This window comes from Crocodylus siamensis, chromosome 3 (assembly GCF_052110815.1).
Source record: "Crocodylus siamensis isolate JL-2025a chromosome 3, ASM5211081v1, whole genome shotgun sequence".
Classification (NCBI taxonomy): Eukaryota; Metazoa; Chordata; order Crocodylia; family Crocodylidae; genus Crocodylus; species Crocodylus siamensis.
Genome location: NC_143397.1, coordinates 158796492 through 158822751, shown reverse-complemented (window position 1 = coordinate 158822751; position 26260 = coordinate 158796492). Strand labels below are relative to the sequence as shown.

General features: G+C 46.4%; 1 pseudogene; it reads left to right on the top strand.

Moving 5' to 3' along the window:
- The first annotated feature begins 20780 nt into the window (after positions 1-20780).
- On the top strand, positions 20781-21557 carry LOC149869040 (small kinetochore-associated protein-like; annotated as a pseudogene).
- Positions 21558-26260: the final 4703 nt, after the last annotated feature.

The following is a 26260-nucleotide window of genomic DNA, read 5'->3' as shown; positions in this document are numbered from 1 at the left end:
GACATTGAAATTCTGATACACTGCAACCTGTCAGACATCTGACTCCCCTGGTACCTCTCCACTTTTACTAGCTACATCTCCCTCTCCCCCCCACACCGCAGCCTGTTCCTCACCCCTGACGCCTCCATTTCTGTTTTCATTGACTAGCTTTCTTGCCTGCATTGTATGCCAGCCTGTGGCTTCTTTACTATTCCTTCCATCCAAGAAAAGCACACACACCAACTGCAGGTGCTTCCTCAGCCTGACAAAGGGTTTTTCAACCTGAAAGCTGGCATTCCAGGCAGCTAAGCTGAGCTCAACTGGAGCTTCACAACTCCACTGCAACCAACAATCCTCAGGCCTGTCAAAGACATGACTGGTCTGGGCTTTCCCCAGTCAGGACTGTGTGCATGCATGTTGTATCTAGAGGTTATGGCCTCTCCTACCTGGCTTTCACCAGAGGGATCCTTGGTCTTGGCATTTCCTGGGGCTGCCACACAACCAGCAGTTCCACCAGGCCTCCTGACCCTGCCAGAGTGCAGTTTTAGTGGTCATGCCCGGGACGTGGGGCCTTCTCCTTCCCCATAGCCCCAACCCATACCTCCAAGTTCATCCTGGCATGGAAGATCAGCAGGGACCTGTTCTTTCCCTGCTGGCTGGTGATGCAGTGAGTGCCCCCTCCAGCTCCGAGAGCAGGGCATTAAATGGTTTTTAAAAAAAGGAAATAGGTACGGATGGAGTGAGGAGAGGGGCACTCACTCCGTCAGCACCTGAAGCTTGGGGAACCCCAACATCAGGAGGTTCACTTTCAAGAACACCAGCTGCTCCACCAAACCAAGACACAAGCAAGTGCCGTGGGGTGTCATTACATCCCCAGCAATGCTAAACACCCTCTCACTCTGGGTATGGAGGGCTGCACCCAGAGAGTGGTGGTGGATGGGTCATTTTTGACTTGGAGGGATGTGGGCAGTGGGGTTCCACAGGGCTTGGTCCTCGGTCCCGCACTGTTCAACGTCTTCATCAGTGACTTGGACAAGGGGGTAAATAGCACCGTGTTCAAATTTGTTGATGACACTAAGATGTGGGGGGATGTGGGCACGCTAGAAGGGAGGAATATGCTGCAAACAGACCTAGACAGGTTACAGGGGTGGGTGGATGAGAATAGGATGGGATTCAACACGGACAAGTGCAAAGTGATGCACCTGGGGAGGAACAACCAGCACCATACCTACAGGTTGGGGAACTCCTTTCTTGTCAGTGCAGAGGCAGAAAAGGATCTTGGAGTCATCATTGATTCCAAGATGAACATGGGCCGGCAGTGTGGGGAGGCAGTCAGGAAGGCCAACCGCACCTTCTCATGCATCCACAGATGCATTTCAAGCAGGTCCAAAGAGGTGATACTCCCCCTCTATGCAGCACTGGTCAGGTTGCAGCTGGAGTTCTGGGCGCCATACTTCAAGAGGGATTTGGACAACATGGAGAGGGTCCAGAGGAGGGCCACTCGCATGATCAGGGGGCAGCAGGGCAGACCCTAAGAGGGCAGGTTACAGGACCTGAACCTGTTCAGCCTCCAAAAGAGAAGGCTGAAGGGGGATCTAGTGGCCTGTTACAAACTAGTCAGCGGGGACCAGCAGGCATTGGGGAAGTCCCTGTTCCCCCGTGCACTACCAGGAGTGACCAGGAATAATGGTCACAAGCTGGCAGAGGGTAGATTTAGGCTAAATATAAGGAGGCGCTACTTCACGGTCAGGGCGGCTAGGATCTGGAACCAACTTTCAAGAGAAGTGGTGCTGGCTCCTACCCTGGGGGTCTTTAAGAGGAGGCTAGATGTACACCTTGCCGGGGTCATTTGACCCCAGTACTCTTTCCTGCCATGGCAGGGGGTCAGACTCGATGATCTGCTCAGGTCCCTTCTGACCCTAGAAACTATGAAACTATGAAACTTGCAGCACTGGCTGGTGGACAGGACGTGTTCCCAGGCAGCCATTGCCAAATCCAGCCACATCTGTCTGCAGCTTGCCCAGTAGGCCAAGGGGTCACACAGCAGCTGCTCCACATCCTCAGTGAGATAGGCAGCCTCCAAGGCCTAAGTGCTACTTGCCTGATGGTGGGGTCTAGTACCTCTAGGCCCCACCATGGAAGCTATGCCCATTGCCCAGATTGGCAGCGCCTGTGGTGGAGGAGAAGACTGGCTGGTGGATGGCATGCTAGCATGGGACAGTGGATCCCCCTCTCTTTGACACCCCGCCGCTTCTGCCGTTCTGCCACCAGCAGCTCCAACCACTGATTCAGGCTTTGGCTGTTGCATATGCTGCCCATTCACCCTCAGATAACACATGGTGGTCAGTACATGGACCATACTGGACCGCAAAGGATCAAGCCATTTCCTGATGCCCTCCTTCAGCTGCCTTACCAGTGCCTGCGCATCTGTTGACAGTGGCTTGCCCCAGCCAGGAACATTGATCCCCTGGAAGCTCTCCATTTGGCTCTGAAGTTCCCTGGCTACAGGGATCACTTGGCTAAGGAGGGCAGTGCCAGCAGTGAGGGTCTCAGTAGCCTCAAAGAAGGGCTTGAGGGCCACCAATATCTGGGAGATGTTATCCCACTCATTTCTGTTAAGGGGGCCACTGATCCCAATCTCCCCAGCCAAGGCCATTTCACTTCTGTTGCTCCACCAACCTCTTGAATGTCACATATGTGGAGTTCCACCAAGTCCCCACATCCTGCATTATTTCGTGTTGCGGGATGTTCAGCTCTGCTTCTTTGTCCTGAAGCATCTTGTCCCCCTTGATGCTCTGGTGGAAGTAGTCTGCCACCTTCCTGCATTTGGAAATGAGCTTGCTGGTGGTGCTGGTGCCATCACTGGCAGCCCTGTCCCCCTCCAAGTCATCCCTGACAATGAGGTGGAACTTGTGTGCCACACAGCAGATGCCAACAAAGTTGGCATCATGGACCGCCTTGACCATATTGGCCCCATTGTCCGTGGCCATGAACCTGTGGGTGAGCTCGCCCTGCCCAATGAGCCACTGCTGCACTAAAAGGTTCCTGGCCCCTATGATCTCTGTTGCTGTGTGGGACTCATCCATCAGCTCAGCTTGAAGTAGAGCCCACCAACAGCCTGACTAATCACACCACTGCCCTGTGAGGGAGAGGTAGGCATGATCTCCACCCTGGCTGCTTCAGATGTCCGAGGTGAAGTATAAGGCTACCTTCAGTCCTGCCTCACACAATTCCTCCCTCAAGTACTCCCTGCATGCCTCATACAGGGAGGGCACCATTGTTCTGCTGAAGGTGGTGCATGCAGGCACTTGATATGAATGAGCCTCCAGAACCCTGGCCGCTCAACTAAGGAGAAGGGCTGACTATCCAAAGGAAGTATCTTCCCAATGTTCTGCACACCCCACCATACACACATACGCCCCCGCACTGCCATACATACAGACCCTCATGTCCACACCCCATCACATACCCCAGCCACCCTCCCCTGACACAGACCCCCACAAAGCCCAACCCATCTACACCCCACATAGCCACACCTGCATGCTCCCTCACCCCCCACACCTATCCAGCTCCCACAGGCAGACCCACACCTCCCCCATACCCCACACACCCACACATGCACAGCCCCCCACAAACCTATACCCACCCCTACAATATATAAGAATGAACTTCCCCCCCAAACACACACACACTGGGGCATTGGCTCAGGGCCCTGTGCCCCCGCAAGCTGGTGATGCAGCTGGGAGCCATGTGGTGGTGGAGTGGTGTGGAGGCAGGAAGGCAGGGAAATGGCTGGGTGTGGGGCAGGGCTCCTGTGTCCTGTTGCTGGCTCCCTCTGGATGCTACTGCTCTTGGCTCCTGTCATCTTTGACAGGCAGCTAGGAGCAGATAAATATTAATTTTTGAAATTTTGCGGGGGACCCGGTGGGCCAGACTGAATGACCTGGCATGCCAGATTCAGCCCACGGGTCATATTTTGCCCACCCCTGGTTTAGTTGCTGTTGATTGTCAAAGCGTGCATTCCAGTAAGGCATAGAGACACAACATTAAGTGTCCCAGGGTCATTAAATCAAAAATAAGAAAGGTACATACAGAATTTAAGTACATCCATGGATGGGCAGCAGCTGAGCACAGGCTTTCAGAATCCTGGTGAGGAGCCTAATTCCTTCTTGAGTTTCACTTTCAGCCACCAAATCATTTTTCAGGTCTTGCCCAAAGTGCCTTGCTCAACTACAGATTCCATTTATTTCCTGTTGTAGCTTGATTTTATCATATGTATTTGTTGTCAGAAATCATTTGTTAATTAATCATTTTTGGAAATGAGTACCTCCCCATTTTCAGCAGGAAGTTCGGTCAGACCAGCAGAGTGATGTCCAGCTCCTGGCAAATGAAAAAATGTGTATGTCATACACTTGGATTTTAGGAAGGCCTTCAATATGGTATCTCATCCCATTCCCATAAATAAATTAAGAGGCTGTGACTTAGGTGATCACACAGCCCAGTGGGTGGCAAATTGACTTAGGGGTTACACTCAGAGAATGGTAGTGGACAGGTTGGTATTGACCTGGAAGTCCTTGGACCTGTACTTTTGAATGATTTCATCAGTGACTTGGATGTTGGCATGAAGTGTACTCTGTCCAAGTTTGTGGATGATACTGAATTGTGGGATGAAATGAACACACTGGAGGGTAGGGAACAATTGCAGGCAGACCTGGACAGGTTGAAAAAGTGGTGAGAACACAATAGGATGCAGTTCAACAAGGACAAATGTAGAGTGCTGCACGTAGGGCGTAAAAATATCCAGCACACCTATGGGTTGGGAAATGACTCTCTCAGCAGCACAGAAGCAGAAAGGGATCTCAGAGTCATAGTGGACTCTAAGATCAACATGAGTCATAAGTGTGACAAAATCATCAGCAAAGCCAACCACACTTTATCATGCATCAGCAAATGCATGACTAATAGAACCAAGGAAGTGATATTTCCCCTCTATGCACTCTATGCAGTCTATGCGGGCATTGGTCAGACTGCAGTTGGAGTACCGTGTCCAATTTTGGGCACTGTACTTTAAGAAGGATGTGGATAACCTCGAGTGGGTCCAGAGGAGGGCCACTCATGTGGTTAAGGGTTTCCAGGCCAAGCTCTATGAGGAGAGACTAAGTAACCTGGATCTCTTCAGCCTCTGCAAGAGAAGGCTAAGAGGGGATCTTGTGGCTGCCTACAAATTCATTAGGGGGGCCCAGCAAGGAACCAGAGGTGATTTGTTCACCAGGATGCCTCTTGGGGTAACAAGGAACAATGTTCACAAACTGACAGAGAGCAGATTTAGGTTAGATATCAGGAAGAACTTCTTCATGGTGAAGGTGGCCAACATTTGCAATGGGCTTCCAGAGGAGGTGGTGCTCTCCCCTACCTTGGGTCTTTAAGAGAAGGCAGGATAGGCATCAAATGACCCCAGCACTCTTTCCTGCCCAGGCAGGGGGTTGGTCTCGATGATCTGTCGAGGTCCCTTCCGACCCTAGCATCTATGAATCTATGTGGCTAGGCATAGAAGGCCCTTGCCCCTTCTCATGTCTCATAGTTGTGTAAAGGAGTGTGCTTGAAAAAAAGAAAAGAAGGGTGTCTGTCTCTTATCAATCTTCAACCAGGGGGAGTTTAGGGAGCCAGTTGGCTTTAGCTTTCCTATTCCTCTAAATTAAAGAGTTGCTGGGTGTCCATCTGGTTGCCTTGGCTTAATTTCCTGAGCTTGACAGATTTGTCTGGTTTGGGAATTAGGAATGGATATTTCCCTTTGAACCAAACTAACAGGGGGCTGGAGACTTTCTCATCTTCTGCCTAGAGTGATTCATTGAGATACACTTAAGGTTAAAATGCATAAGATTAGCAATTTTAATGTTGGTAGATAATATAGGAAAGTTTAGTTTCTTACAATTTGACTAGGACAGAGAAAAACCAAAAGGGTCCAAACATTTAATCTGAAAAGAAAAGGTGAAATCTTAAGTCTTTCTAGACTTGGGCCCCCAAACCCTTCAAACTTCCTACAGAATAATCAAAATCTTTGTTTTTCTATAGTATTGATCCTTATTGAGACTTTCTATTGAGACAATATAAATAATAGTAACAAGCGGCACCAATTTAGGAAAATGCTTTATTTAACACATCTGCAATGAGAAGAAAACTGAGGAAATACAGGTCTCTACATAATAAAAAATAAGGTAAGAAAGTCCATAATTTAGTCCACCAGCAAAATCTGAACACAAGTCATGGATTCTCACTATGGGGGCAGTGGAAGAACGTTACAGAAAATTTACTGACAGAAATCTGAGGATTGCGCTGTATATGTATTTGTGTTTTCTGCATGCAGCTATTACTGTATGCTTCTACTATTTTGTAGATGAAATGTGTTTTAAAGTATAGCAAATCATAGCCCTTACTATTTCTCTCCATGATTAGAAAACTAACAGTGCGAAGCCAGGCTCTGAAGACTCCACTAGAGCTTTTAGCCGCAGCTTTTAAATATAGTTTAAGCTCTCGGCTACTTGTTGAGTCTGTGGGAGTTCAGAAGCAATGCTTGCTATATTCCAATTGTAAAGTTAACCTTTGTATCCCTGTACCACTGGTCCACCATTATACAGTATTTTTGGTTTGGATATTTTAAGTATCCAAGCAATGATTATCCACTGGTCGATCACTTGTACACTTATTTATCCTCTCATAGACTCAGTTTATATTGGATGTAAAATAGTATATAATCTATGTACTCATGTTGCACCATTGTAAATGTCTACATGACACAAAAATCATTGGAGAATCACACCATCATTACGCATCTAGAAAGAAGTCTTCACATTGTGTTAGAACTCTGTAAACCATCATCTTCTCTCTCAGATGTCCTAAAGTAGGATGTATTGTTGCTATTTCTGTGACCTCAGTGCAAGAAATGATCAATAGCAACTACGATCATTGGTACTAAGAAAAGACAAAATGGCCCAAACAGCTGAGGATGCAAATTACATTTCGGCTTTTGGGGCAAATTTTCTTTAGCAAAAGTTCTTATAAAAAAATCTCTTCTATTCAATCAGCACTTGTTTGAAGATCCCTGCTCTCAGGGAATAAATTACAGAGACTCCAGTCACCTCATGGTTGCAAACATATCTTAAGCTTCACAGCTGGCTGCAGAAGTTGCTATTGTGATGAGTGACCCCCAGCTCCCAAAGTCACATCCCTTTCTCTAACTATTTTCTAGTTTTACTTCTCTTGCTCCTTTTCCTACCAGCCAGTGTCTCCACATCTTTCTCCCCCTTTGCTTTTCTTATCTCTTCCACCCCTTCTTTTTATTTTTCCCCTCCTCATATATAAATCTAAGACTTCACTCTAACCGTCTTCTCCAACCTGCTTTTATTAAGCAATGCTGGATGCTTCTCAGCAAGACTTTAGTACAGTTCAGAGAGATAACACACATTGCTCTGGTGGATAACATTTCTGTACACGGAAAAAAGACACAACTGTAGTTATTTTGCTGAGTCTCTCTGGCATTCCAGAGCACTAGCCACCAAAGACTCTTTACCCATCTCCAAGGGTGCCTATACACATGTTCCAACACATTCTAATTAGAATGCATTGGAGCAGACTCAATTAATCAACTCAAATAATTGAGTCTGCTATGTGGTCTAATTAGAAGATTGTAGCATTGCCACAGCATCATGTGTATAAGTCTCTGCAGATTTAAAAATGGCCACTGGAGCCATTTTTACTCATTGAATGAGCTTTACTTAAAGCATCCCCTGGCCATTTTTAAATGCACAGTGACTTAATACGTGTGAAGCTGCAGCATTCTAATTAGAGCAGCTCTCTGGGAACTGCTCTAATTCAAATACTCTCCCCCAACTCCCAAGTACATGTAATGGCACTCCAAATGTCTGCAGATAGAAACACTGTAAAATTGCATATCGCCTTTCTTTCAGAATGAAACAAGTGCACTGAAATCAACAGTTTCTCTCTATCCAGAAGGCATTATCTGCAGAATCTTTTAAGATTCAATTTGAAGCCTGTGGGAAATGGCTGAAGTGCCAAAAATACATAGAAAGCACATTTTTTTCCTTAGGTCAGGTACAGACATTACACTTTTACAGGTATAAGTGATAAGAAACCAGTCTATACCCATAACAGAACCAAAGTTTGGCACACAAAGACTGGTTTAAAAGTGGTGGAACCCAGTCTATGATTTTCTCCCTCCCCCAATCCCCAAGGGTGAATGTGTCTTCTGTTTGCTACTGATATAACAATGCTACGTACAGAACACCACAAAACTTAGATCCATTCTGTCTTGGGCTTTTTGAAAGTTTGTACTTAGCCTCAATGTCAGATTCAGTGAGGGTCTTTCCCAAGCTTTCTCAATGCCTCATCTGAAGCAGCAGAAGCTGAAGATCAAATCAGGCAAGATTTAAGTGGTTCTGGTGAGAAGATAGAGGGAAACATTACAAAAATCTTGCCATTTTAGTTACATCCTTCACCTTCCAAAACTTCTGTTCTCAGACTGTTTTAATTATGCAGCTATTTTTTGTCAGATTTCTGTTATTTGATCAATGACAAGATCTTGCAAGATCTTTAGTCCTGTGGAATCTAACACTGAGCCTTAACTCTTATCATACCTCTCACCCAAATCCAGACCTGGACACAGCCTCCTTGGCCTACTGTCACATTTCTACATAAAAGCAAAATGAAAAGCTGGACCTAACATTTCTAAGAAATCTAGATCCTGAATTACTGAATCATAGTGTCCTCCCAGAATTTCAATTCCTAAAACTGCTTTGCTCTTTCTCTTCTGTCCTTGTGCTCCCATAGTCCACTGAGGCTGCAATGTTCCACTGAACATTACAGTATCATTAACTGCATGAAGTAAGACCTACACCTGATGTGTCTTGCACAAAAGGTAGCACCGAAGTACTTACTTAACAAATGACATCATTAGTTTGCTTTATTCCAAAACAGTAGTTCTCAACCTTTTTAGACATGAGGCACCCTTCCATAATTTTTGTGAATTGTGCCACACCCATTTAAAAAACAAACTTATTACAGTTCTTAACACCCTGGCAATGAGAAAATGGGATGGGCCAGGCAGAGAAGAGCTTGATCTTCCACTTATCTGCTTATTTCCTTACATTTTACATCACCTTTCAAAGACTTATAGCACTGCAGGGTGCTGCAGCATGCTGGTTGGGAATCACTGTTCTAGAACCAGTTCTGACATCCAAAATTCAGATTAAGATTTGGATTTTTTCAAATTGTAAAGTTTATACACAGAGCTCAGGTTTGGGCAAATACGTATCCTTACTCATTACGCCTTCTCTTTGCCCCTCACTTTGGCCAATTTGGGTGACCCCTCTATCTCCTGGTTTTCTTCTTGCTACAGGCCGTTCAGTCAGGTGACCTCACCAGATAAATTCCTGGGGGGTGGGGGAAGCGCCTTCTTTTTCCAGTGGGCATTTTGAAACCATCAAGCAAAGACCTCAGGCTGCTGCCTGAAGATTTTCTCTAAGTAAAAACCTGGAAATTAGTCTGGAGTTAGGACTGTTGTGTAGACCAGTCGTGTCTTAAAAGGATTTTTGCATCCAATTTCTGTAAAGACTTATGTGCTTATGTTTACTCAAAGTATATTCTGACTTCCTCATACTACCCCTACCCCTTCCTCTGATCAGTAAGGTGCTGGGTTACAGCATGCCTTCCTGTGGTGGAAGAGGGAGAAGAGTCTTTCTGCCCCTTTGATTGGCCAGAGAAGTTTGGCTTTTCTTATTTTCCCTCAGTTATCTGATACTATCTTTGGATGCCTTGGGATGAAAGAAGCACCCAGAAATATTACTGTGTGCAAAGCACCCTCAAGGTTTGCAGGGTCTGTGCACCCCAGGCTGCACAGAGTCCTACCAGAGACCAGTGCCTGGGTGGTGGCTGTGATACCTCAGGCTTGCAGGTGTTCTCCAGGAAGCGGGACAGCCAGCTGTAGGCTCCCTTAGGGAGACTCTCAAACAGTGGTTTTGGGCCTGGCACAGTGAGGTGGGTGGCTCTGCATAGTAGTGCCCCCCTCCTGTGCCACCACAATATGTATAAAAAGTATACGGTTATATGGAAATCAGCTCATTATTTCACCGTTATTTAGGGAAATGTGTTTGAAAATATATTGTTTGATGCAGACCTGTGTAATTTAAACTTTAAAATGAGTCATATGTGAAAGTCCATTCTGTAGCTAATACTTCCTCAGGCAGCTGCAGTTATTTCTTCATATTATAATTGCATTCAGAAAGATGTCTTCAGCTTGGAATTATTGTATTCTCACTCTGTATGGTGCAGATTGTTCTTGAAATTGATTATATTATTTGTACTATGTAGGTAAATCCTATATGCAAATACATGTTGGTAACCTTTGCTGAAATGTCTGTCTTCCATTGTTTCTGCTTAGAGAAAGAAATATTCTGTTAGTTACTAGATGAACCTGCGCTTTACTGTGGAAGATTAATTTTATTATTTTATTTTTTTATAACTTTTTGTCACAATCATCATCACCTTCACCTTATGGTTTATGCATCATTGCTTGCTCCAACTTCAAATCTTTCAGACTATTGTTTCCATCTGGTTTCTTCCCTTGTAGACTGTAATTGAAATTTTTGATATGGGTGAGCTACCAACCCCTTGCACTACCCCCAAACTGGAGGACCAGTACAGAGCCCCTTTGGCCAGCATTTTCACAGTTCTCTGGAGACTTTTATAGCACTTTAATAGCATAGCAAGCATCATTAGATGCACTGTAACTGGTATCTAGGCAACACTGAATCTTGAGCAAAGCTGTTACTGAATGGCCCATCATCATTCTATCACTATGAATTGCACATAGGCCAGGGGTGGGCAAAATATGGCCCGTGGGATGGATCTGGCCTGCCAAGCATTTTATGAGCTGGTGAGGGCTGTACAAGGCCCCCCAACAAATTGTGTCCTGCTCAGCCCTTCTGCCCATGAGCATGGGAGCAAGACACCCATCTATACACACAGCATGCTGCTTGTGTGTAGGGCTGCTGCAGCCCCTAGGATCTGCTCAATTCCCTGGTCTCCTGCTGGCTCAAGGCAACAGGTAGGGAAGCACAGGGGTGAGGCTGCAGTTGGGAGGGAGCCTGGAGCATGGGGCTGGGGCTGGTGGCAGCGTGGACATGGAGCTGGGGTGGGTAGTGTGTGGGTGTGAGAGAGATGGAAGGTTTGGAGACCCCCCACATGCCCCCATGGTGTGCAGCCCTGGCAGGCAGTGGCAGCAACAGCAGGCAGGGGGCTCAAGATGTAGGCACCTGGCAGAGTGTGGCTCTGGCCAGCACTGCACATCGCAGTGAGGGCGCAGCCTCCACATGCCTGCCTGTATTGCCACTGGTCCCTGCCACTCGCACAACAGGGAGGGAAGCCCCAAGTGCTGGAGCCAGGTGTCTTCCCTGCCAGGGCTGCACAGCACCAGAGAGAAACTTCAGTCTCCGGAGCTAGCTGCCTTCCCTGCTTGGGGCTTCCCTCCCCTGCAGCACGGCCCCTGAGGCTTCTCTCTGGTGCTGTGCAGCCCTGGCATGGAAGACCTATGGCTTTAGCATGTGAGGGTTTGCTCCCTGCTGTGCTAGTGCAGGGGCTGCACATGAGTGGCAGGGAGTGCCAGTGAAACAGGCAGCCACGCAGAGGCTGCACCCCTTGCTGTGATGTTCAGTGCTGGCCTGACCCATGCCATGCTGGATGCCTGCACTCTGAGTGCCTGCCTGCTGCCGTACCATGAGGGGAATGTTTGGGACCCAACCTCCCTCACACCCACACCCTGCTCCCACAACCCTCCACATCTACACAACCCCCCAGCATATCCTATGCCCCCACACACAGCCATAACCCCTCATAAATCCCCCACACACCCCCAAATCCTACCACACATCCACACACCCCACCATACATATCCACCATACACACATACCAGACACATACTCATACCACATATACCACACAGACACATACCCCCCACACACCACACATACCATGCACACATACTATGCATACCACACATACCATGAACACACCACGCACCCTGCCACGCACCATGCACACTCCATGTGCACACACCCTCCCGCCACAATATACAAAACTAAAAATTTTTAAATTATTATGGAATCCCCTCTATATACACTATGGAAGCACAAATCATGAGAAAAAAATTTTTGTAATGAAATTAAAATATGTTCTAGTAGGTGTTTGACTTTTACTGTATGATTTGTTTTTTTCCTGATTCCAAGATGGCAACCCCCACTTCCAAAAAGGAGTATTGCCAGAGGGCAAGGGGAAGGACTTGCATTGGCAAAGGCCAGGTGTTAGGGGGTGGGACTTCTGGCCTCAAGATGGTGATAAGGGGGTGGGGCAACTGTCAAGGGATGGGACTACCCATGCAGCCCTCAACAGTTCATTAAAACACATTACACAGCCCTCCACCCAAAATAATTGCCTGCCCCTGACATAGGCCGACAGATCTGGCCTCTGGAATAGGAGATATTAGTTATCAAGGACAACAAAGAGTCCTTTTTCAGATATGTGGGGAGCCGGAGGAAAAGCAAGGGCAACGTTGGACCCCTGCTAAACCAGATGGGGCAACTGGCAACTGACGCCCAGGAAAAAGCCAACCTATTAAATAGGTACTTTGCATCAGTCTTTCATCAGTCACATGGGATGCCCATGCCTGCTATGGGACAGGGAAATCTGGGTGAGGGGGATCCCCTACCCTCCATCAATGCTGACCTCGTGAACGAACACCTTGAGAAGCTGGATACCTTCAAGCTAGCTGGCCCTGACAATCTGCACCCCAGAGTACTCAAGGAGCTGGCGAGCATCATAGCCCAGCCCCTAGCACAGATCTTTGAAAACTCCTGGCGCTCTGGTGTAGTGCCCGAAGACTGGAAGGAGGCCAATGTGGTGCCGATCTTCAAGAAAGGGAGGAGAGTGGATCCGGCTAACTACAGGCCCATTAGCCTAACTTCTATCCTGGGGAAGATCTTAGAAAAGTTTATTAAGGAGGTCATCCTTGAGGGACTGGCCCAGGCTAACATTCTAAGGGATAGCCAGCACGGGTTTGTTGCGGGTAGGTCTTGTTTGACCAATCTCATTTCCTTCTATGACCAGGTGACCTATCATCTGGGCAAGGGAGAAGAGATTGATGTCATATATCTTGACTTCAAAAAAGCTTTTGATCTGGTATCCCATGATCACCTCTTGGTGAAACTGGCCAGTTGTGGCCTTGGCTCCACCACAATCCGCTGGCTGGGAAATTGGCTCCGTGGTCAGACCCAGAGGGTTGTGATTGATGGCAGTCACTCATCGTGGTGCCCTGTGACCAGTGGGGTCCCTCAAGGCTCTGTCCTTGGACCCATACTGTTCAACATCTTCATTAACGATGTGGACATTGAAGTCAGGAGTGGACTGGCCAAGTTCGCCGATGACACCAAACTTTGGGGCAAAGCATCCATGCCAGAAGATAGGCGGATGATCCAGGCTGACCTGGACAAGCTCAGCAAATGGGCAGACGAGAACCTCATGGTGTTTAACACTGAAAAATGCAAGGTTCTCCACCTTGGGAGGAAAAACCTGCAGCACCCTTATAGGCTTGGCAGTGCTACGTTGGTTAGCACTACAGAAAAAAGAGACTTGGGGGTCATCATTGACCACAAAATGAACATGAGCCTGTAATGCCATGCTGCGGCTAATAAAGTGACCAAAACGCTGGCTTGCATCCATAGATGCTTCTCGAGCAAATCCCAGGACGTCATTCTCCCCTTGTACTCGGCCTTGGTGAGGCCGCAGCTGGAGTACTGCATCCAGTTTTGGGCTCCACAATTCAAAAAGGATGTGGAGAAGCTTGAGAGAGTCCAGAGGAGAGCCACGTGCATCATCAGAGGTCAGGAAAACAGATCTTACGATGACAGGCTGAGAGACATGGGACTCTTTAGCCTGGAAAAGCGTAGGCTCAGGGGTGATCTGATGGCCACCTGTAAGTTTATCAAGGGTGACCACCAAGATCTGGGGGAACATTTGTTCAGGGATGACGAGGTCGAATGGTCACAAACTCCTGCAAGACCGTTTTAGGCTGGACATAAGAAAGAATTTCTTTACTGTCCGAGTCCCCAAGGTCTGGAACAGTCTGCCAGCAGAGGTGGTTCAAGCACCTACATTGAACACCTTCAAGAGTAAATTGGATGCTTATCTTGCTGGGATCCTATGACCCCAGCTGACTTCCTGCCCTTTGGGCAGGGGACTGGACTCGATGATCTCCCGAGGTCCCTTCGACCCTAATGTCTATGTAATCTATGAAATATAGATTTTGGAAGTCCAGGGAAACAGGAGGATATTTATTTGTCCCCAGAATTGGCCCAGTACACATGGTCACTGTTTCAGAACCCTCTGTTAAGCTTCAATAAAGACATGGTCTACCACTGGAGCATGACCAATGGTAGGCCCTCAGATGTCTCAGACCTTTGATGACTAGGAGGTGAGGGCCACTGCTGTTCAGCTCTCAATAATATGCTGCTGCTCTTCTGGTATCCTGGATTCAGTCTAAGTGTTTATGTATGTGTTGACACTCATGGTAGTTTTCCAATGATTGCATATCTGTTCCTTCTTTCTCTTCTTCTTATCAATGAATAAGAAAGCAAAATAACGTGTTGATAGAAAAATGCTCACTTGACAGCTTGTTAATGGTGAAGTATTCTGGTCATTGTTATTAACATTAGTACTGATCTGAATCAATGACTTTTTTATTAGCTTGTAATAACATTCAGTGCCATGCCATAGGTGTGTTTTACTTCTTCTGACCCAGCTTCGTTAAGCTAATAGATACTTTGTCATTCTGAGTCTCAAAAATGGGATTCCATTTACAACCAAGTATATCAGCAAAACTATGCATATATAAAAGTCAGAATGTTCCAGTAGAGTGCATCGTGGGATAACAATTGCAGCAAAAGAAGATTGATTGTGACATTTAATAGGTGCTAGAAGTGAAGTTCTGATTTACAATTTTGAATTGGGGGTTTGGGAGAAAGAAACAAAAAAAGGCTTGAATAAACTCTAACATTTAAGAAGATATAAAACTGTTCAGCAAATTCTGTTTTATTCCTTGAAATATAAATAGAATAGTCTTCTAGTGTCAAAAATGTAAGAATAATCTGTTAGCTTGTGGAAACAAAGAAAAATTGTTATTATATAGCTTTCTACTATAACAGAATCTATTTTCTGATAATGCCCCTTTTGGTGTTGGAGGACATGTTATGAACTAGTTATGTTTTATTGTTTGTTCTACTGTAGAAACATACATGATAGCTCAAGGAGAACACTTTCAAAGACAAGACTTCAGTTTCAATCCCCAGCACTTGATGACAGGCAATTTAGTGTTGAGTAACATAGACAAATGAATAATATTTTCAGTGTATTCACATGAAGCATGCCAAGTCTGCTATTATTCTGCGTAAGTATCATGAAAGTCTAGTGTAGATGGAGTTTAAATATTTATTAATGTCTGAAGTCCCTTCATCATTCTCTCTCTCTCTTTCTCATACTCTAACAGGGAGCCTAAGGCTCCTGTTACTTTAAGGGAGAAACAGCAGGAAGGAGATCTCCAGGTGGGGAAGGCTTCCTATTATGGGCTGCAGGAGAACATGTCCCCAGGGATTTATCAAGGAGTCTTTATAGCAGAGCGAGACATACTGCAGCAGTACATTAAAGCCAAACCTGCATGGGCAGCAGAGTGCCTATTGCAGTGCTAGTGGTTCAGTAATGGTACTGTGAGGTAGAACCCAACTTAGGAGACACAGCAATGCCACAGCAGCTAGGCTAGCAGCAGCAGGCTACCATTGAGATCAGTAAGCAAGCCTAATAAGGAACACCTGCAACCTATCTAGGATAGTCATTTAAATGGAAAGGGGCATGCCTGGGAGTTACATAAACCCAGGGCTTGAGTCAGGTCAGGCAGCCTAGCCCCAGAGGCCAAAGGAGAAGGAGCTTTCTTGTGAATTGGCTGGCTGGATAACTGAGACCCCACTAAGTCTGAGAATAGCAAGTAAGTAGCTAAGGGCTGGTAGAGGAGACTGAGACCTAGAAGCAAGAAAGAGTTCAAGACCAGGGACTGACATTCCACATAATCCAATTTAAGTGATCAGAAACTGGTTTAAGTGTGTAACAAAACAGATGTTCAGTGTATATTAACCAGTTTGAGATAAACCTGGTTGAATGTAGTATCAGACTTAACATCTGACTCCCTAGGTATCTCTCCACTATTCATCCTCCTTCTCTCTCTTCCCCGCCTGTCTCTCACCCATTGACTCCTCAATCTACATTTTCACTGACTACCTGTCTTATATGCATACCAGACCAGCCTCTGGCTTCTTTACTTTTCATTCTATCCAGGAAGAGCACGTACCAACTGCTGAAACTTCCTTAGCCTGATGAAGGGTTTTTGAACCCAAAAGCTTGTTTTCCAACTATTTAAGTTGGTCTAATAAAAGATATCAGTTTCACGCAAAGAACCTTGTCTGTATCAGACTTAACTGGATTTGTCTCAAACCAATTTATGCAATGTCTGTCCCAGACCCCTTGCTGGTTTAAGATAAACCAAACACCATCAGAATCCCAGCATGCTCTCTGGGCTGGGCAGGGCTCTCTGCTCCACAGCATGTCTAGTCCCACCCCTCTGTTCCCTGGCTGCAGTTCCAGAGTCTGTGGGCTGCTTCCCCCATCCCCACACCACTCCTTGCTAAGCAGGAATTCTGCCCTCCCCTCTGCCTTGCTGTGGAGGTATCTCCTTATTAGCCAGTAGACCATATGCTGGCTACTGTCCATGCTGAATCAACAGGTAGAATCAACAGGCAGAATCAACAAGTAGCTGGTAATGTCCCTCTGTTGTTTTCTTAACTGAGTGATAAACACTGTTATCAATTCCCTGTTGGGCTAATCATGGCATCCTGGTGGAGCCTGGCCAGGACCCCCTCAGCTCCATGCTGTGGAAGGAAGGGAAGGCTGCTCTAATGCCCCCCCACCCCCAGCTTCTAGCCTGAGCCACTGCAGGAATGTGCCTGCATTTCTGGGATGTCTGTCCGGTTACCAAATTGATTTGGCATAGCCAGGTTAGACTAATCTGCAAAGATTGAATCGATCCAGACTCAGGCTCTTTGAATGTCTGTCCCTAGCCCAAGAGTCAAACAGAAGGCTGAGACTTTGTGTTACAGCCAGAGTACCTGTGTTATTCTGTTTGAGTTTTAGCCAGTGGTTTGAGTTTGGGGCTGTGAAGGGGTCAAGGCCCCGGAGGGCCAGGGTCGGGCGAAGAATGAAGGAAGTGTGGTTGGAAGCTTGTCCTTTCCCGGAACTCAGACACGGCTGGGCTGGGATCGACCCAGAAGAATAAAAGGAGCCCACCTACCCCAAACAGGAGGAGGGAGAGGCTCCAGCCGGAGCCTACATGGGCGTCTGCGGAACCAGGAGCCACGGAGCTGGGAGCTGCGCAGCTGGCACAGGGAGCCACATGGCAGGGGGCAGCGGAGCCAGGAGCTGTGGAGCCGGAGGCGGCGGAGTCCAGAGACGCGGAGCTGGTAACAGCGGAACCGGTGGCAGCCGCTCCGGAGGGGCGCGGGGAGAGGGGCCTTGAAGGAAGGACCCTTCTCCGGTGGCTGCAGGCCATTTGGCCGCTTAAGAGGACCTGCGGGAGGGGAGGGAAGCCCCCACACACCCCCGGGTCTCGAGAGACAGGCAATGGGGGTATGGAGACCCCAGACCAACCGGAGCTAGCGGCACCTGGCCAAGGCCAGGTACCGTGAGGATTCCTCTTGGGTCCTGCAGGGTGAGGGCAGAACCCCACTGCAGGACTGGTGAACGGACAAAGGGGCCAGGAGTCCCTGCCCGACAGGGCCAGAGGTTATTGGGAGTGGGAAGAATCCCCTCCGCCCCCAGAGAAGTGGGCGCCGCCGTTGTACGGCCATTATACTACTTCGTTTGCTGTATATTTGTTACCTAGCAGGGGTTAACCCCCACTGCATGGGAGCCACCCTGACGAAGGCTACCCCGGAGGACCGGGTGAGGGTGTAGGGGAGGAGGAACCCTCAGGACCCCTGGACTTTGGAGACGAGGGACCGCATCCGGACTGCCAGCTTCCCCGCACGGGTGAACCCCCTAAATTACATCTAGTCATGGCAGGAGAGACCACCAGAAGCAGGAACAGATAGCTGAGTACCCCCTCTTCTCCAGGGGCCATCGAGGGGATACGTGGGCTCACATCAGGTGACACACCCCATCCCCTCACAGGGGCTATTGGGGATGCAGAGGTCCCAGCTGTGCCTGAGGGGCACATGACTTCCTTAAGCCTAGCCAGGGGTTGGGATCAAACAACAAAAGTAGTAGAGACAGGGCCAGGGGCCCAGTGCCTGAGCAGAGCAAAAACCAGGGTCAGGGACCCCTAGCCCAAGAAGGATGAAACAAGTGCCCAGAGTGATGAGAACCAAGGTCAGGGATTTGTAGCCTAGGAGGGGCAAGATCAGCCCAGAAGGGCAGAGACCAGCTGCCCAGTTGCTCAGCTGCCCAGCTCCCCAGGTGGGCAAATTCTGGGACCGGGGGCCCAGAGTGAGGGAGACAAGCACCAAGGGCCCAGAGATGTTGTTACCTGGCAGGGGTGAAGCCAAGAGAGCCAGACCCAAATTCATGGGCCACAGGGCAGAGACTTGCAACCAGAAGAAAGGGAAGCTGAAGCCAGGAAAACTGAAGTGTCCACTGCAGCTGAAATGGTATAGTAACACCTATGAGGCATGGGCATGGCTACAGGGGAGGTCAGAGGCTGTGAATAGCCCACAAGACAACAGGTTCCCTGGGGAGGCATGTATGTGCCAGGACCAACTTAGAGTGAAGACGGGATTGGGGACCAGTAAGTTCTGAGAGGGATTTGCTGGTAGAAGGATAGAGTGGAGCTCACTCTAGGACCCTTGGGCTACTTCCCTTTCAAAAATCAATTAGGAACATCAAGGTATGGCAGGATAAAAAGGAGGATGCACTAGAGCTTGAGCTGAACCGGAGCCATGTAGCCACCAGGCAGCATCACAGCCACCCCTGAAGCAGCAGAACTGTTACATTCACACAAACAGTGTCACCTTATAGTGAATCCTGTATGATTTTTAGCAATAGTTACACAATACAATCTAAGATGATAAATTTATCTTTAAAATTAGAGTAAGGAATATTTGGGATAAATGTGTACTAAACATTGGTGAATATTGACTTTATGACATCTTTTAAAATTCTCTAAATTGGAGATATATAAAGAATAACAAAAATCTATATGCACCCTGAACCATTTCATAATATTTATATGCATAATACTACATTAAAGTTAATCAGATATCTAGAACTGAACATCATTTAATTCTTATTACAGATATTTACCTTTAGACTGTCATGAAATCCTCATTCTTCTTAGATGAACATATAGGTAAAAGTCTAAAATAGAAATTTTCTTACCTTTCTGCAAAATGTATACACTTGAGAAAAATTCTGAGAAAAGTTGGTCTTTTTGAAACGTGTCCTATATATGGCATCTTGGACACCCCAAAGTAATGTTGTTGGTCTTTTTAATTAATATGCAAGGAATATCATTTAACTTTTACAGCTAATCAATTCTTTAATAACTAGAACAGTATATTTTATAGAATTTTTTTACCAAAAAATATATGACTCCAAGTTTATTCTCATCTTAATAGCAACTAAGTATGCTTTTCTAGTATGCATCAGCATTTTTTCTTTGATATAGGGGCCAAATCTGTGCAGTGAATCCTAATATTTTAGATCTGGGCAAAGTTTAGATTTGGATTAAGACACAAAGTCCAAACTTAGAATTTTAGGCTGAAGCCAAAGCCTTAGATCAGGGTCTGTCAATATTTTTACACATGCAGAACCTGAGGTGGCTGGCCTGATGTCCAGGTGAGATTTGGAAACAGCAGGACAATTCCCCTCATTAGAGATCTCAAAGCATATTACCACACTAAAAATCCAAAGCACTTTTTGAGATGAATTAACATTAGACTCATTTTTCTAGGGGAAGTTGATGGAGATGAAGTAGCCACACTGCTGCCCTTTGCCAAATCTTGCCAGAGCCAAGAATAGAACTCAACCCAATAGAACAGCTGTGTTAATTTTTTTTAATGGAAATGCTTTAGCCAGTCTGAATTTGAGATTGCTGTTACACCTTTATGAAGATTTTCCTTTCAGTTCCATAGCTACACTTATTTCTTAGTCAGAGTTTCTTGAACGCTCATTTCCATAATAACAATACAGTTATATCTCAGTAACCTTAAAGCATGCAAATCTCCACACTCTGAATGGCAAAAAGCCATTATTAGCTAAACAGAGTACAGGGATTTACATTAATCAATGTATGGCTATTTCTCAGTAATGGTACTGCAATTATCTAACTCCCTCAACTTTGATTAGTTAGGATGAGAAAGGAAGGTATTAAAAAAACAGAGCTGAAGTGAATTGAGGTTTCAAAGTTGCTATGCTTATTTTGGACATGTGGATGGTGTGTTTCCTAGGTGGTGTCATTTTGAGAGTGCATTGAGGGAGTATAATACACAGTTTCAGCATAATTTGGAGGCTACTCTGTTAACTTTTTCAGAACCCTTCATAAAGCCAAATCACATTACTCATTTTCAGGCATCAAGGCAGATGTTGCCAGGCCCGGCTACCTCCCTGATGAGGCCTGATGCATCTCACACGGCCTGGCCCACATGATCCATTCACACCGCAGCATGAAGGGCAAGCCGTCCCACATCTCCATCTACTGCTCCTCACACACTAGCATGCTGCCCAGGGCAGCAACACCAGCAGAAACACAGACACCCATTATCTATAAGATACGATGAATTAAGAAAACTGTTGAAACCTAATTCAGTGAAGTTCTCAATTTCAATTTTAGTTCAAATGTTCCAGAAGATGGTGTTTTCAAAGCTGCAAATCCAAGGTCTACTAAGAAGAAGGACCCTCTTTCTAGGAAGATGGCAACAAATATGGGAGCACCTCTGAGCCGATACAGAGTGGAAGCAGAACTGAAGTCAAAGAACCAAATGTTGGAAATGACCAAAGACCAGCTACATTCACAGCTAGAAGGAGCCCAGGATACTATAAAGGATCTGAAGGAAAAAAAATGAGGTCCTGGAAGAGGAAATTGAGAAGCTGAAAGAATTTAAAGAGAACTGCATGTTGATCTTAGAAAGCAGAAATATTGATCCAGTTACAGGTAAAAAAATCTTGAAAGAGGACGAAAACATGAAGGTGTGTCAGAAGCAGACAATGTTGTTGACAGAGAACCTTAAGGAAGAATTGCAACAATTCAGTCAAACGGCTGCAAAACAGACGGAAGAATTTCAGATGTCAAAAGAGAACTGGAAACTGGATGGAGGGGAGAGGAGAGGAACCGGTTCCTGGAGAAGCAGCTCTCCTTTCAAACAGAAATGGAAGAGTTTGCTACTGTCCTTAGTCAGGTGGAAAACCTCATGAATATGTAAGAAGGAAAGTGTCGCCTCTGCCCTGGCTTCTCAGCTCTGGGACTTGGAGCTGGACTCTCTGGGGCTGCAGGACACGGGGCTTCCCCCTTGTTCACCAGACTGCACCTGCATTGTTGCCTTATGCAGCCCCTGCCTCCCCTACCAGTCCAGTCCAATAAACAGGTGGGCCAGGCTGCTGTCTGATACCCGCCCCCTACATTTAAAAAAATTTTTTTTTTTTTTTTTACTCATTTGCAAAATATAGAACTAAGATGACTATGAGTAGCCCTAATCCATATGGTCTGTGCATTTTCCTTGATAACCAGACCCAGGGAGTATTACATATTTCTGTAGCTTGGTAAGGAGGCTGCTCCTCTAGGAGAGAGGGAACCCTGGGTTCTGGTGCCTGCACCCAGTGCTCTTTGTGCTTTGTTTTGGGGTTTGGGTTTTGTTTGTTTTTTTACATTAAGTAGTCATTGAATAAAATGCATGAAGAGCTGAATAGAGTTCCCTCTCTCCTTGGGAGTGCTCTGTTCACTAAGCTACAGAATCAAGCACTCCTTCTGGCCCCTTGACTCTTACTTTCTTTTCCTCTTGGTGGGCCAGCTTCAGCAGGAGAGGTGGAATGTGCCCCTCTTGCCTGCCAGCGTGCAGCCTTGCTTTCCAAGGAAGCAAGATATGTGGGTATGGACCTTAATGTGTAAGTTCACTGTTTTTTGAATAAGTGTTGTAACCACATGGCTATTGGATAGAAGGGACATAGGTTGCCCTCTTATGCTTCTTCACTTGCTATGCTTTGCACTGAAATCCACTGAGGCCATCTCTCAGTTAGATGCATCCATTTAAGTAGATATCTTCCTTCTCCATGCACTGCATCCTAGCATGGCAGAAGTACATGTATTGCAAAAACAGAAGTCTTATGTGCATAAGATCACCCTCTGGAGTCTCATGTGGGAAGGCAAAGCATCTCCACAGGGCGAAATGGGATTGTCTTTCAGAGGGCTTTTTTGGCTGCCCATTGAGAAAATGGGGGAACTAGACTTCTCAAGTCAAATAGGATCACCATTCTGAGACAAGCTTCACTTTGGGGCTGTGTCTTAGAGGTGAAATAGGATATGAGTCCAAGTACTTAAGAATACAAGCTTCTCAGTCACTTAGGCCTAGCCTTTCATTTGCTCCAGAAGAGATTTAAGGATGTCAGAATTTATACATGTTCTTAGATTTCACCTCTCCCATTTCAGAGGCTCTTAAGCTGGTATAATTGAGGGAGAAAATATGCTGCATGTAACAAGCACAATTTTTCATTTTTAGGAGACAAATTCTGCACTGGCAGCACAGCTTTTTCTGCTGTTACTGACGAGTAGGAAGAAAGAAGTATGGCCAAGTTCTCCAATTTGTTTTCCACAATCCCCATGGTTAATTTAGTGAATTCAGTGGAGTGACAGAAATGTTTATTACATAGGTGCTGAACAAGCTGAACATGAATCAAATAACTGACAAACCCGAGTATTCCCTAGTTTGTAGAGGACACTTACCCATCAGCTGCAGTTCCATCTGTCAGCTTTATTTCAGGTCACACACTGAGTGGTAGTAGGTATCTAGGAGAAAATATGAGTTTTCTCCTTTGCTTTTCATCACCTTCTCTGGGAAAGAAAAAAGTGACTGGAACCCAATTAAAGTCTGCCTGGACTTTGGCCCAAATCTCTAACCAGAAGTAGAATTCTTATGGAGTAAATGAAGGGGTCTTTCTGAAAACAGCTATGTTCACTGAACACCACCAGTTCTTTCTCACATCACCTTTGGTCTTGTGAACTGAATGAGGCAGCAGCACTGGAAAACACATTCTGTAATCAGACAGTTAAAGAGTACATTGCAATACATTTGGGGCAATGTGAGGGAGGAAAAATGAAGTTGCACAGGCCATATTTTGGTGTTATATGGAATGACTTATCAATGTTCCCTTAGGCACATGCAAGAGGCAAAAAAAAAAAAGCTTTCTAAATATTGGGCTCAGCTCTGATCTGCACAAAGTTAACAATAAGAGCAAGCTTATCTGAATTATGGCTCAGAGGCTCCCGTAGCTGAGGCTCTGATATTGTGTGTTCTGCTCCACATTCCCTCCCATCCTGTCATACCCTCTCCTTCTCTCAGGAGATGCAAGTGTGGGAAGGATGGTGATGTCCAGCTGTGATAAGACAAAGCGTGTGTCTGCATGAGAGCCTTTACTGAAACAGTAGCATAGTTTACTGTGCAGTAAGCACGTGTCTACATGTGCATATACTTACTGTGCAGTAAATGCCACTATTCAAGAGTAAATTTGCTACCTGAAAATGCAAGTAGCAAATTTACTCATGAGTAGTAACTGCACAGTAACACATGTGTAGATGCCAACCTCTGGGGCTGAGGCTATGGCAGCCTCAGCCTCAGGCCTTTAAAAGACTGGAGATACTACGAGCCCTGGGGCATATACAGGCAGCCTGAAGCCACTCCAGGCCCCTATGTCCCCCTGGGCAAGCTGCAGGCCAGTTGTACTAGCCTGCCTGAACCCTGGTGCAGCTGCTTGGCCTGCACCTGACTCCTGCCAGGGCTGTTAGAAGCCAGGCCCAGCTGCAGGGAGCTCCTGGCTACTGGAGCTAGCTCGAGCTGCCCTCAGCCCATCCCCTGCAACCTGCCCAGAGCCTGCAGGTGGTGCAGGGCATTGCTTCACTGTGCAGCTGCCAGTCCCATGCCATGCCCATGTGCTAGGCAGAGTAGGCGGCTGCCCAGGCTTCGCCCCAATGGCCTTATCATCACCTACACCAGTGCCCACCACCTGTGGCCCCAACTGGTCACAGGAGGAGACTGGTGATGTTGTGGCGCTGTGGGGCGAGGTGGAGGTGCAGCTTCTGTTTGCACAGGGTGGGCATTTCAATGCCCATTTGTATGAGAGGCTGTCAGGCTGGATGCAGGAGTGTGGGCACAACCAGTCAGAACAACAGTGCCACAGAAAGGTCAAAGCCTTTTTGGCACAGTGGGTCATCATCACCAACCACCATCATTGGTCAGGATGTGACCTCAAATCCATGCCCTTTACAGCAACTAACAGAGATCCTCATGCCCCGGGACCCAGGCTGCAGCTATGCTGTGTACAGCAGCATGGGGGCCTGCCTGATCCCCTACCCTGGCCTAGCACCCACAGTAATGTGTCACTAGGGGAGGACCCTTTGGGGTACCAGCAACCCATACTGCCAAGCTCCCCATCTGCACCCTCTACCAGCAGCTCAGGGAACCCAAGCCAGCACCTGCCCTGACAGCTCCTCAGCTCCAACCATGAGGCATGGCCAGCTGTGTCACTACCAGACACCAGCAATGCCAGCTTCTCCCTGGGGGCCCCTGCCCAGGTGCCCACATGCTGTGCCCTGCCTTCTGAAGAGTCCACCCAGAGCCACATGCCATCGCTGCCAGCCGGCACCAAGTGGAACCATTGGCTCCTGCCCCACTTGAACCAGCTGCACTCCCCTGGCCCCCAGGTTCCCCCTCCATAGCATGCAGGGAGGTGGAAAGCTGAGAGACAATGCCAAACTTTATTGTGCAGCCCATGCCCCGCAGCTAGGTGGGCACAGGCATCTCCCACACCAAGGCACGCATCTGTGCTGGCACCAATATCCTGCAAGTAAACTGATCTCAGTTCAAAGGACCCTATGTTTTTAGTTTCATATAAAAGTCTCAGAATTAGGTGTCATTAATACTTATAATTGCTTGAAAGATTGCAACAATGAAAATAAAATCGTCACCAAGCCTGGTCTTCTAATCCAGTTACCATTATTAATCTTTTCTCCAAGGAATCTTCATTTTCTATTGATGAATGTCAAACAGCATTGATTTGTGTTCAAGAAAATGTGTATATAAAACTAAATATAAACTTGCCATGTATTTTTCTGTTTTCACTGTTGGCCAGTAGAAATAATATGAAAATTACTGGTTCTATATAAATAGTTGTAAAATAAGTAGTTATTTTATACCACAGCATTTAGGCCTTATGTTGGCAATGACTTATACAACTTCATATTTTTATTTTTAATGTGTTCAACCCCATTAAAGTAGCAAGAAAAGAAAAGGCACATATGTACCAATGAAAGACTGAGGTATAGATCTAGCTGGCCAAAAAGTCTGGCATGACTAGTAGGTTAATAATAATAATAATAATAATAACAATAATAACACCTAACTCTTACATAAGGATTTTCATTAATATATCTCAAAACACTGTGCAAAGTACTATCCCTATTTCATTCATGGGAAATTGAAGTATGCAGTGGTTATTAGACTTTTTAGCATCACCCAGAAAGATATACAGGACAACAAAACATACTCTAGCACAGGGGTTTCAGTGAAGCTGGTGGCACACAGTGGCATGGGGAAGCAGTGCAGAATGGTGAATGGGGGAGGGGGGGTAAGAGGCACACAGAGCAGGACAGGAGTAGCCCTGTATTGAATTTCTCCCATCTGGAGCAAATTTGCTCCTGACAGGCACTAATGTAGATGTTGGAAAGCTTACTGCATCTTATTTTACTGTGCAGTGAACTTAAAGTACATAAATAACATATGTAGACACACCCAATACCTACTTTTTAGGCTTTCCATCTCTGGAGTGACTACAAAACTCCTTTAAGATGCTTAGCTTCTCTGTATAACATGGATAGTTAGGTTCCCCAAAATACAGTTCAAAGCAACCAGTCTGTTCA